The following is a 14,168-nucleotide window of genomic DNA, read 5'->3' on the forward strand; positions in this document are numbered from 1 at the left end:
CATTGATGTTAGTCCTCGGGGAGGGCCCCAAGTGCATCACATACTGGTTGTCTCAGGGCAGAATAGTACATGGTGAGGCTGGGGATGTTGAGAAATGAAGCTTTATTAGAGAATTAGAGAAATGTCCCAAAGCAGAGAAGTCATCCAAAACACTCCCATTCACATACCCCCCCCCCCTTAGCTTTATCTCCAAATTCTATAATACAGGATTATTTCTTTTCTTATAACCTAACTACATGTGATGTGCCAGGAACTGGGCTGAATTCTTGACTTAAATAATCCCATAGAAACCTGTAAAGGAGGTAATAATTACCCTCTACTAGAGAGAAAAGCTAAGACCTGCTAGTCAGGGGCTTACTGGTGATGGCTCAGAGGGAATGCAGGCAGAAGTAGTTAGCCTCCACCCTCCACTGTCCTTAACTTGTCAAGCTTTTGTGCTCTTGTGATGATGAGCTTTGAATTGCCCTCCTCCAGGGGCCCTCATTCAGATTCAGTTCTCCTCCACTGTAGATGGCTGAAACCCCCCTGCCCCCAGGAAGCCTTCCTGGAGTCTAGTCAGAAACATTTCTGTCTTCTTTTGGAAGAGGCTGGTCGAATGTGCTGTGCCCTCTCTCCCCTGCTGGTTACTATGAATTGAAAGGCAGAGCTCTCTGTGTATTTATTTCCTACTCCTCAGAGGGTGCAGCCCGGCACTGGGTATGTAGTAAGTCTGCAATACAGATGCACTGCAGGAATAAAGTGCTAATGCTCAATATTTGCATGTTAAGAGGAATATGGTCTGATTTTCCACTTCCAAGTGCTTATGCATGATTTAGAGCAGTATGTTGTTGAAAGGATTGGGGGGGGGGATGCTTAATATATATAAAAGACACCTTTGATATTAAAAATTGTGTCATTATCTAAAAGTCAAAAAATTAGCATCTCCATAGCTAGAATGCTTTTATATCCATATTTTTGTCTCTTCAGCAAGCCATCTGCTTGCATAATTTCATTTCTATTCTACAGACACCCACAGGCAGCCCTCCACTGGAATCAAACTCCTGGCTTGTCCTGCTCTAATTCTCAGGAAAGATCAAATGAAAAGCCTGCAGTTCTCCCTCAGTTAATCCTCAGGACCACTTCGAGGCTTGTTTTATTATCTAAAGACAGATGCTTAAGGAAAATTTGTGACCTGCTTGCTGTTAAGGAACTGATGCTGACAGGTTGTGATTCCTAAGCTCCTGACCACTCAGCTCTATTGCTTTCTGCAGAGACTACCTCGCTCCACTCTCCAGGCCTCTATCTGTGTATATGGATCCTTTGCCACCTCCTCATGCACCCCACACTTTCTTCCCTCACTGGGTTACTGTGACAGAATCTGAGCCCTGGAAATTCCTCTCAGAAAGTTGCTATAGAAACTCCTGTTGGGGGTGTTCAGTAGGATGCAGTGTGAATCCTCCCAGCTGATGCACAGAGCAGTGGAGCTGTGTGCAGCTCCAAATCAAGCCACCAGCATTTCTCACCCGACATGTGTTGTCCCAGAGGGTGGAGGAGGAAGCCACCACCAACTTCTTTTCTGTTTAACTCCAGCAATGAAAAGAGAACCTTGCCTCCTCCAAGCTTGGGAAAGGTGGAGAGCTCCTTGTGCCCAAATACCTCAGTTCCAAGCTAGGGAAACCGAGGCTGAGTGGTCACCACCTGTTCTGGGCATCAGAGATTACCAACAGCCAAAGATGACTGACAGGCCAACTCTGATGGAATGCCAACATGCCATATTCTCTGCATTGGCAGGGTAGTATGTAGGGGAGGAGCCCAACCCTAGTTGGGTTTGGATGATAACCTCCTACTCCTGCTTCTCCTCAAAGACCTCTGGTTCTTGCCCTAAAACTATTTGTCTCCACCAACTCCAAACTCATTGAAGGCTTGTTGAAGCCAGTGGCACACCACCAATTTCTTCAAGGGTATTTCCAGAGAAAGTCAGTGGATCTTGCTGCTCAGAGTAACTTAATCTAACAGATATAACCTTGAATGTGGAGACAAATGGCCTGAGCTCAAAGCCTATCTTGGCCATGTTATAGTTGTTCCCTCAGTTTTCCCATCTTCCATGGGATCATAGTGATTTACAAGGTGGCCTTGAGGATTCAGTAAGGTGGCATATGTGCTCTTCAGCCATGTTGTTCAAGAGAAGTTACAACTGACCATGGTCAGGGGCACCAGGGAGAAACGGAAGCAAAGGTGTTCTGGTGGACACACAGCTTGATGGCAGACTCAGAACCAGCAGCTGTGAGTCCCACTGAGGACAACTGCATCTCAGAGGTGACCCAGGGTGGGCAGAACCAGAGGCAGCCAGACAGGCACTCAGGGCACTTGATCCCACATGCTGACAAATGACTGGATTTTCACAGGGTTGCCTGTGAAATTTTCTCTTTTCACACAGTTCTTAAAATAAATCTCGCTGGAGGGAGGGTTTCACAGAGGAGAAGTGACAGATATATCTTGTTCTACATAAGATGACTAATAGCCCACAAATGTTCCCAAGAAACGTAAGCTGGAGAATGTCAGAGACACAAAAGATTTCAGAGACATGGAGCCTTATGGTCCATATGAGGAATGAGAGGCTGAGAACTAGTGTGGTTTTTCCAAGAAGCTAAAAGTCCATTTATTTGAACATCAAGTACCTACTATGTGTGAAACTTTATGCTAGAGACAAGGTAATCTTAGAGATATAAGTAAGAGATGGTCCTCTGTTCCATGGGCATTATAGTGTAGTTAGAGTTAGTTACAAGCAAATATAATTCTAGGCAGAGTTGTAAGAAATACTAAAAGAGTTGTATAAGCTATGGCTCCTCGAAATGAAGGATTGAGTTATTTACTTTGAGGGGAAAGGAGGGAAGGAGAGGAGGATACATTGGAAGGAGCTTCATCAGAATTATGGTTTCCTGAGACTGACCACAACAAATCAGTAAAACATTTAAAAGAATCCAGGCTTAAAAAAAAAGAGAGACAAATACAAATCAAGCTTTTTTAAAAAAGGAAAATTATTATTTTTAATATTATGTAATAATAATTAATATTATTTGAATATTTATCTGAATATTATTTAAAATATTGAAAACTGAAGTTAAAAGAAAAATCTAAAAACCAATGTTATGGAAGATTAGGCATCCATGTTCTCAAAAATTATTTACTGATATCAAGAAATGTATCAGACAAAACTAGAAAGGGCCCTGAATAGCCTCCCATCTCTAATTAGTGTTGCACTCAAAGGAGAAATAAGAATACTTGGCAGACATCAGGGAAATACAAATCAAAACTACAATGAGATACCACCTCACACCAGTGAGAATGGGGAAAATTAACAAGGCAGGAAACAACAAATGTTGGAGAGGATGCGGAGAAAAGGGAACCCTCTTACACTGTTGGTGGGAATGTGAACTGGTGCAGCCACTCTGGAAAACTGTGTGGAGGTTCCTCAAACAGTTAAAAATATACCTGCCCTACGACCCAGCAATTGCACTGTTGGGGATTTACCCCAAAGATACAAATGCAATGAAACGCCGGGACACCTGCACCCCGATGTTTCTAGCAGCAATGGCCACGATAGCCAAACTGTGGAAGGAGCCTCGGTGTCCAACGAAAGATGAATGGATAAAGAAGATGTGGTTTATGTATACAATGGAATATTACTCGGCTATTAGAAATGACAAATACCCACCATTTGCTTCAACGTGGATGGAACTGGAGGGTATTATGCTGAGTGAAGTAAGTCAGTCGGAGAAGGACAAACATTATATGTTCTCATTCATTTGGGGAATATAAATAATAGTGAAAGGGAAAATAAGGGAAGGGAGAAGAAATGTGTGGGAAATATCAGAAAGGGAGACAGAACGTAAAGACTGCTAACTCTGGGAAACGAACTAGGGGTGGTAGAAGGGGAGGAGGGCGGGGGGTGGGAGTGAATGGGTGACGGGCACTGGGTGTTATTCTGTATGTTAGTAAATTGAACACCAATAAAAAAAAAAAAAAAAAAAAAAGAATACTTGGCAGAGCCCCAGAAGACTTGGGGAGTTCCTGAATACTCAGTGTAGTCTCTTCACTTAGGCTCAGAACCATCAGGTCAACTGGACCAAGATGTTTAAGCACAAACTCTGGCTAATGACTGGATAATCATTAAATGATGCTGATTCAGGGATACTAGCTAGGAAGCCTGGCCTACAAAAACAAAACTTTTTTTTTTTTTAAATGAAGACTTCACTGCATAACCATCATGGAAGAGATTGACACAGAGAGTTAGTCCAGACAAGTCCGTAAACAAGTTAAAAAAAAATGTATAGGACAGTAACAACAGCAATTCTTGGAAGAAAAGATGGAAACAGGACCCAGTATAGTTACATCTAAAATGATCAGTTTTCAATAATAATAACAACAATAAACCAGGAGCTAGGCAAAGAAACAGGGAAGTGTTCCCCATATACAGGAGAGAGAGTGGTCAATATAAATTGCTGCCTAGAGGGTCCAGATATTGGACTCAGGAGACAAAAACACCAAAACTATTACAAATATAAATACGTTCAAAGAATAAAGGAAGCTATGTTTAAGAATACAGGAAAAGTGTGATGGCTTATCAAATAGCGAATATAAATAAAGATATAGAAATTTAAGAAGAATCTAGGGGATCCCTAGGTGGCTCAATGGTTTAGCGCCTGCCTTCAGCCCAAGGCATGATCCTGGAGTCCCAAGTCAGGCTCCATGCATGGAGTCTGCATCTCCCTCTGCCTGTGTCTCTGCCTCTCTCTCTCTCTCTCTCTCTGTCTCTCATGAATAAATAAATAATTAAAATCTTTAAAAATAATAATAATAATCATAACTCTATACTGGTTATTGAATTTTAACATATATATGTAATACAAATAATAATATCACAAAGAAGAGCAGAGAAAATAGAGCTTTATTGGAAGAAAATATCTATATTTTACTTAAATTACATTAGCACTTACCTGAAGTTGGTTGTGATAAATTATGACACATAACATGATTACCAGAAAAACGTATAAAATAACACTGAAAATAACAATGATAACAAATTAATTAAAATGGTAAAATAGAAAGTATCTACTTGCTACCAAAAAACATACAGTAAAGAAACAACACAGGAAATAAAAAGATATGAGAAATCAAAATTAAATAGCAAAAATGGCAGATATAAATCCAATCATATCAATGACTACATTAAATGTGAATGGGTTGAATACTCCAATCAAGTCAGAGTTATTTAGATTTGGTAAAAAGAAATTAAGACCTAAAATGCAGTTGGTTTTTGTTTTGTTTTGTTATGTTTTGGTTTTATTTTTAATTTTAATTTTAATTTTATTTAAATACAATTTACCAACATAAAGTATAATACCCAGTGTTCATGTGCCCTCTTTAATGCCTGTCACCCAGTTTAAAATATAGGTTTGATCCAAAGATGCAGGTAAGTTAAAGGCAAAAGGATAGAAAAAGATATGCAGATAGTAACTGTAGGTGAGTGGGAGTGGCTATATTAATATCAGACAGAATGAAACCATGGCATATTAAAATTTATGGGACACAGCTAAATTTAATAAATGTATTCCCAGGGCATACAGGGAAACTTATAGCTTTAACTTACTGTATTAGAAAAGAAGAAAGATCTAAGCTGATTTTCTAAATTTCCACATTTAAAAACTAGAAAAAGAAGAAAATTAAATCTAAAATGAGAGGAGGGAAAGAAATAGTAAAAATTAGAAAGGAAGTCAATCAGATAGACAAAAGAAAAACAGAGAAAGTCAGTGAATGACAGTTCTTTGAAAAGATTGACAATACTGCTAACCCTTTAACTGATTAAGAAACAAGGGAAAATTAGGAAAACCATATAAGAGAGAAGAGACACTGATGAATTTACAGGAATGAAAAAGAAATTATTATTACTATTTTTATTATTATAAATTATTATAAGGCAATATTATCAACTTTATATCAACAAATTAGACAATTCAGATGGAATGAATAAATTCCTACAAAGACAGAAATTAACAAGACCAACTCAAAATGAAGTAGAAAATGTAAATAGATTCATAACAAGTAAAAAAAAAAATGAATTTGCAATTTAAAGCTCTTCCAAGGAAAAAAAAAATGATTAGTCCTTCCAAATACCTAGTTTACTACTCGTCCTTCTGGGGCTCTTGGCTTGATTGACCACCTTCCTGGTCTTTGCTCCACTTTCACTGATATCTGTGTTTTCCTCTTGTGTTTTTCTCTTGTACTTTGCTCTCTTTCCTTGTGATTATTCTCCTTTTATAGTCTTTCTTTAGAAAACTTACCTCAATAATGGTCAATATTTTTTTCTAATAGATGCACTTGGAGTTACATTTTCCTCTAATTACCATTTTAGCAGCATCACTCAGATATTGACACATACTCATTTCTTATCATTTACTCATAAATATTTCATCATTTCCATTTTGATTTTTTTATCCCTTGAACTATTCAGCAATGCATTTTTCATTTCCAAAGAAATACGACTTTTTTGGCTACATTTTATCATTAATTTTTATTTTGAGTACTTCTTAGGTACAGTTATCTATATTAAATAGACTACCTGGGACACCTGAGTGGCTCAGCTGTTGGGCGCCTGCCTTCAGCTCAGGTGGTGATCGCGGGATCCGGGATGGAGTCCCGCATTTGGCTCCCTGCAAGGAGCCTGCTTCTCCCTCTGCCTATGTCTCTGCCATTCTCTCAGTCTGTGTCTCTCATGAAAAAATAAATAAATCTTTTTTAAAGAATAGACTACTTGGTATTCACTAAGATTGGCTTTTTGATCTAGTATTTTCCAATGTTATTAAAATTTCATAGAGTTCTCTTACATTTTGAGTTGTAGATATGTTCATTAAGGCAAACTCCCTAACTATTCTTTTACCCTTACTAATTTTTGGTCTCGTTGTCTTATTGAAATTTCTCTTTATATATGTGGGTATATAATTTTTTGTTGTAATTCTGTAATACATTTTTACTTTATTAATTTTCAGTTTGAATAATGTAAGTGCAGTTGAATATTGCTCTTATGTTTGTGACCCATTTATTGTTCTTCATCTGTGACCTGACTATTCATGTCCTTTGTGTGTTTTAATATTGGTTTATTGGTTTTTTTCATTGACTTGTAGAATAATTAAGAAAACTAATTATTTGTCTATATAATCATTTGCCTGTTATTAGTGTATCAGATGGAAATGTTTTTCCCAGTCTGACATTTCTCTTTGGGTTTATTCATACATGTTACATAGAGTGTAGAATCAGCTTGCCAAGTTTCACAAAGTAAAGAAATTGTTGGAATTTTTATTGGGATTACATTGCAATATTAAGTCCTCTAATCTGTGCACATGGTATGTCCTTCTATATTTTAAATAAAATGGACAAAGGGAAATTATAAATAGAGCAGAAATAAGTAAAATAAAAAAGCAAACATGTAATACAGAAAGCTAGCTTGTTCTTTGAAAAGAATGTTAACACTGATAAATTCTGACAAGACTAATTGTAATAAAAATAAGGGACAAAAATAATCAGAACACAAAAAGGGAGCAAACAACTTCCTGTTCCCTCCATAGGCAAATTTAAATAAACACGTCCCCCAAAAATGCATACTACACAATTGACACAGGATAAAAATATGAATAGTACTGCAAAAAAAACTTGTGTCTAGATTCATTAGCCTTTCGACAAAAACTGCAAGTTTGAATGACTTCACCCACAAGTGTTACCAAACCCTTGTGGAAAGAAAGAACACCAAACTGACATTGTCTCAGAGCATAAAAATTATACTTCCCCAATAATTTTACCAGGCCTGCAAAATCTGTATATCAAAACATTTCCAGTTCAAATTGGGAAAGATAGTTAAAAGCCAATTTCAATTATGTACCTAAATAAATATTCTATAAAATATTAGAAATTTAATTCTATAAACATATAAGAAAGGACAATAAATCATGACCAAATTGGTTTTATTCCAGAATGCCAAGCTTGCTCTTACACTGGAAAGACAATCAATGTATTTCACTACCACTGATTATGTCAATAGTTACAAAGAAAGCATCAGAAAACTTACCTAGAAGACATTTTGAAAGCTTACCTTTTAGTGAAAGGAGCAAGAGGCAGATTATCACTCATACTGGAGGGTCCAGCCAATGCAACGTGTCCAGAAAAAGAAATAAAGAAGGATTAGAAAGGAACAGTGAAATTGCCATCACCTGTAGATGATAGAACTGTTATACAGAAAATCCTAAAGAAGCTAAAAATTCAAAGGAATGGATTGATAGATTGCACAAAACAGTGTAAATATTGGTTATACTTCTATTTGCCAACCATAAAAACTTGAACAATGAAATTTATACTAGCCTTCACATACATAAATAAAAATCAGTTAGAAGATGTAATGGAAGAGAAAACACTTTTTACAATATAAAAAAATAAAATACTAGGCATTAGCCTAACAAAAAATAGTGCAAAACTTAAAGGAGAAAAAATATTAAAAAAAAAAAAAACTCTGAAAGAACACAAAGGTTGCCTTGAACAACTATAAATGCATATTAAGTTGTTAAATGGGAAGAAATAAAATCAGAAAGTTGTCAATACTAAGTAAATGTTCACTTCTAATTTGATATATAATAAAATAATATACATTATTATGTATATTTATATATATTTACATGTTATATGCAAGTGAATATATAAGCAAGGGCAGCTCAGTTTTTCTTAAAAAATAAATCACAACAGGGAGATAAGACTATTCCTATCTGATATAAAAATGTATGATAAAGCATCTATGACTAAAATAGCATAGTATTGGTACCTGAATAAACAGTGGAACACCATAGAAAATCCTGAAATGCACCAAATGCAAATGCAAATTGAATATTTAATAAAGGTCATATCTAAGATCAGTGAGAAGTGTTTTTCACTAAATAATACTTGAAAATTATGCAGCCACATTAAAAAAAGGAGACAGAACCATTACTCGAACTAGGATAAATTCTAAATGGATCAGAAATATGCATGTAAAAATTAAAACCATATAAGTTATAAAACAAAAAACATAAAAACATGTGAAAGTGGGAAGAAGTTTTTAAAGTATGACTCAAATTATAGAAGCAAAAAAAAAAAAAAAAAAGAAAGGATGGATACACTTGACCACATTAAAATTTCAAAAGACCATAAATAAAATAATAAAACTATGGACAAATTGAAGGAAACATTTGCAACTTAATCACAGGCAAAGACTTTAAAGCCTTATATTAAAATGCTAAAAAAAAAATGCTCCTAAAATTAGAATAAAAAGACAAACAATCCCATTGAAATGATATGAAGAAACAATTCACAGTAAAATAAATGCAAATGTTTCCTAAAACATAAAAAAAAATTGCTCATGATTAGAAAATACAAATTAATACTACACTGGGATGTTATATTACTTACCTATCAGACTGGCAAATCCCAAGAGTCTAACAATATACACACTATTGATAAGAGTGTGGGAAAAGACACTCACAATCCCAGTGCCTATGGAGGAGAATCAGACAAAAATCAAGAAAAAATCTGTATCTTTTAGCCAGAAATCCAATGTCTAGGAATCTATTCCTAAAACAAACTGGCAAAATATATAATGACATATGCACAAGGTTATTTGTTGCAGAACTATTTATGAAAGCAAAAGACTGCAAGCCACCAGAATGTCCATCAGTAAGGACCAACATGTCTGATACTGATTGTGTAGAAGGTGGTAATATAATCCCAAAGGAAGAATTATTTCCAGTGCCTCCAAACCATAATATTTTCATTCTATGTCCTTAGTGATATATAGTGATATAAAGTGATTTTACAAAAATAGAACTATAAAAGAATGTTTTTCAGTAGCATAATTTTTAGTATTAATATGGTTTCAAAATTATTATATTTGTTTGTATAAATGTATAGCAGAATGAGTAAAAACTTATTCTTGTCAAAACTGCTGAGCCACCCAGGGATCCCACTGGAACTTCTTTTTGTGCCAGAAAACAAGTAAGCTTTCAAAGACTGATAAATCCATGTCAAAAGAACATAGAAGCCAATCTGAAAACCTAAGGGAAATGATTTGTACATCAAAAAGTAAAATATCTAAGGCAACCTGGCTCAGTGGTTTAGTGCCGCCTTCAGCCCAGGGATCCTGGAGACCCCAGATGAGTCCCACATCAGGCTTCCTGCATGGAGCCTGCTTCTCCCTCTGCCTGTGTCTCTGCTTCTCTCTCTTCCTGTGTCTCTCATGAATAAATAAAATCTTAAAAAAACAAAAACAAAAACACAGCCTAGGTGGATTAAACATAACTTAATTGTCTCACAGTTCTGGGGCCTTGGAGTCTCAGATCAAGGTGTCAGCGGAGTTGAATTCTTCTGAGGCTTCTCCTTTTGGCTTATATGGGAGTGGGAAAAAGAAAGCATGTTCTATTGTCTCTCTTTATAAGGTCACTAATACCATTAATAAAGGCCCACCCTCATGACCTCAGCTAAATCTATTTATCTCCTCAAATCCCCAACTCCAAATACCATCACTTTTGGGTTAGTGTTTCAACACATGAACGGGGAGGGCACAATCCAGTTCAAAGCAGATCTAGGTAGTCATCATCACTGAATGCAAAATCAATTTTATGTGAAAGATTGATAGATAACTTTATCAAGGAAGGATCAGTCCAATAATACACAAACACACAAACAGATCAATTCTAGCATTATTAAAACTGGGAAAATTCCTGATGTGATTCCACAGGAACTTCACAGTATCTGTGATATATTATTTCCCAGAAGTGAAACTGTAATCAAATCAAGCCAATTTACATGAAATTGGGTGAGGAAGATGTTGGGGGTGGGCAAGAAAAGACACATTATAGGACACCAATAAGGAATCAGCCAATTGAAAATGCAAGACATCTACAATACAATTGACCCATCTCACCAATAAATTATTGACATTAAAAAAGGTAGGAAGTCTGTTATAGAAGACAATAAACTTCAAAACTATACCAGCCAAATGTATAACACATGTAACTTTTGAGATTTTAATTTGAATAAACCAATTCTAAAAAGACATTTATGGGACAGTTGGAGAAATTTCTATGAAATTATTTTTAAATTTTTTAGCTTGATAAGAACATAAGGTTTATGTAAAGAAGAAAAATATTTATCTATTAGAGATAAATATTCATGTAGAAAATAAGTCTTAAACATAGATATCATTTAAAATAGCATAAATTATAAAATTACCATACTGTTTTTTTAAAATTTTTATTTATTTATGATAGCCACACAGAGAGAGAGAGAGAGAGGCAGAGACATAGGCAGAGGGAGAAGCAGGCTCCATGCACCGGGAGCCTGACGTGGGATTCAATCCCGGGTCTCCAGGATTGCGCCCTGGGCCAAAGGCAGGTGCTAAACCGCTGCGCCACCCAGAGATCCCTACCATACTGTTTTGATTATTATGGCTTTGTAGTGTATTTTCAAATCAAGAAGTGTGATACCTTCTGCTTTGTTTTTCTTATTCAAGAACATTTCGCCTATCCAGGGCCTCTTCTGGTTCCATAACAATTTTAGGATTATCTTTTCTATTTCTGTAAAAAAAAAAAAATGCCATTGGAATTTTGATAGGGTTGCATTGAATCTGTAGATTGCTTCGGATATAATGAAAATTTTGGCAATACTAATTCTTCTGATTAGCAAACATGAGATGTGTTTCCATTTATTCATGTACTTTGAATCTGCTTCCTCAATGTGTTATATATAGTTCAGTGTAGAAGTCTTTCAGCACCTTGCTTAAATTTATTCCTAAGTACTTTATTATTTTGTTATTATAAATGGGATTGTTTACTTGATTTCCTTTTTTGATACTTCATTGTTGGTATAAAGAAAACCTACTGATTTTCATATGTTAATTTTGTATTCTGCAACTATACTGAATTTGAATAGAATAGATAACCTAGAAATAAATCCATGTATTTATGGTAAACTGAACTTCAACAAGGGTAGAAGGGCAAGAATACACTATAGAGAATGAATAGTCTCCTCAATAAATGCTGGTGGGATAATTGGATATCCATATACAAAATAATGAAATTAGACCCCTACTTTACACCATACAGAAAAATCAACTCAAAATGGATTAAAGATTTAAAAAAAAAGACACAAAACTCATAGATGAAAACAGAGAAAAACCTTCTTGACCTTGGTTAGAGCAATGATTTCTTGCATATGGCATAAAAAGCACAGGCAATAAAAGCAAAAATAGACAAAAGGAACTATATCAAACTAAAAGTTTCTGCACAGCAAAAGACACAATCACCAAAGTGAAAATGAAATGTACAGAATGGGAGAAAAATATTTGATAAAAATTAATATCTGATAAAGATGAATATCCAAAGATAAAAGGAATTACTACAACTCAGTAGGAAAGAAAGAGAGAGAGAGAGAAGGAAGGAAGGAAGGAAGGAAGGAAGGAAGGAAGGAAGGAAGGAAGGAAGGAAGGAAGGAAGGAAGGAAGAAGGGAAGGAAGAAGGGAAGGGAAAAAGGAAAGATGGATCAAAGAATCCAATTAAAAAATGAGAGGGATGCCTGGGTGACTCAGTCAGTTAAGCGTCTCTCAGTTTTTGTTTTTTTGTTTTGTTTTTTTTTTTTTCTTTTGACTCTCAGTTTTGACTCAGATCATGATCTCAGTGAGTCCTAGGACTGAGCCCCATGTCAGATTCCCTGCTCAGTGGGGAGTCTACTTCTCTCACTCCCTCCACCCCTCTCCATTCATGTTTTCTCCATGTCTCTCTCAAATAAAAAAATAAAATTTTAAAAATAGAGAGAAAGAGAACAGAAATAAAAAGAGTTTGGAAAATACTTTGATCAGAGTTTGGAAAGTGAATACTTTAAAATGCAAATTCTCCTTCAACTTGACCTGTGAATTTCACGCAATCTCAAGCAAATGTATATAGCTTTCCCCACCATGGTATTTGAAAAACCAACTCTCCAATTTTTATGGAAATGCAAAATGTCAAGAATAGCCCAAATACTTTTCAAGAAGAACAAGATGTGAAGAATTGTTTATTGGATATCAAGACATATTATAATGCTTTGATAATTAAGACAGGGTAGTGCTGGCACCATTTACAAAAGAGGCTTTTTTTTTCAGTGGATAGTCTTTCCTGCTTTGTGGAATATTAGTTGACCATCAAGTTCAGGGCTCATTTCTGGATTCTCTATTCTGTTCCATTGATCTCTGTGTCTATTTTTGTGCCACTACCACACTGTCTTGATGACCACAGCTTTGTAGTACAACTTGAAATCTGGCATTTTGATGCCCCCATATATGGCTTTCTTTTTAAATATTCCCCTGGGTATTCGGGGTCTTTTCTGATTCCACACAACTCGTAAGGAGATTTGTTCCAACTCTCTGAAGAAACTCCATGGTATTTTGATAGGGATTGGATTAAACGTGTAAATTGCCCTGGGTAACATTGATATTTTCACAATATTAATTCTGCCAATCCATGAGCATGTGATATTTTTCCATCTCTTTGACTTCCTCAATTTCTTTCACAATTGTTCTGTAGTGTTTAGGGTATAGATCCTTTACCTCTTTGGTTAGGTTTATTCCTAGGTATCTTATGCTTTTGGGTGCAATTGTAAATTGGGTTGACTCCTAAATTTCTCTTTCTTCAGTCTCATTGTTAGTGCATAGAAATGCCACTGATTTCTGGGCATTGATTTTGTATCCTGCCACACTGCCGAATTGCTGTATGAATTCTAGCAATCTTGGGGTGGAGTCTTTTGGGTTATCTATGTACAGTACTATGTCATCTGCGAAGAGGGAGAGTTTGACTCCTTCTTTGCCAATTTGAATGCCTTTTATTTCTTTTTATTGTCTGATTGCTGAGGTTAGGACTTCTAGGACTATGTTGAATAGCAGTGGTGAGAGGGGACATCCATGTCTCGTTCCTGATCTTAGGGGAAAGGCTCCCAGTGTTTCCCCATTGAGAATGATATTTGCTGTGCGCTTTTCCTACATGGCTTTTAAGATGCTAAGGAATGTTCCCTCTATCCCTACACTCTGAAGAGTTTTGATCAGGAATGGATGCTGTATTTTGTCAAATGCTTTCACTGCATCTATT

The 14,168-nt window shown here is 35.9% G+C and overlaps 1 long non-coding RNA gene across 4 annotated transcripts in view; it reads right to left on the reverse strand.

The window, feature by feature from the left end:
- Positions 1–14,168, reverse strand: part of LOC119871186 — a 178,480-nt gene that overhangs the window by 111,802 nt on the left and 52,510 nt on the right. For 3 of the 4 annotated variants that reach the window (XR_005356897.1, XR_005356895.1, XR_005356896.1), the window contains 3 exons: positions 11,538–11,627; positions 9,466–9,549; positions 8,123–8,161 (listed from right to left, as the gene is read on the reverse strand). This is a non-coding gene — a long non-coding RNA (uncharacterized LOC119871186). The remainder of the gene's footprint in view (positions 1–8,122; positions 8,162–9,465; positions 9,550–11,537; positions 11,628–14,168) is intronic. The other variant, XR_005356898.1, reaches the window with a different exon arrangement.

The sequence above is a fragment of the Canis lupus genome, chromosome 3 (genome assembly GCF_011100685.1).
Source record: "Canis lupus familiaris isolate Mischka breed German Shepherd chromosome 3, alternate assembly UU_Cfam_GSD_1.0, whole genome shotgun sequence".
NCBI lineage: Eukaryota > Metazoa > Chordata > Mammalia > Carnivora > Canidae > Canis > Canis lupus.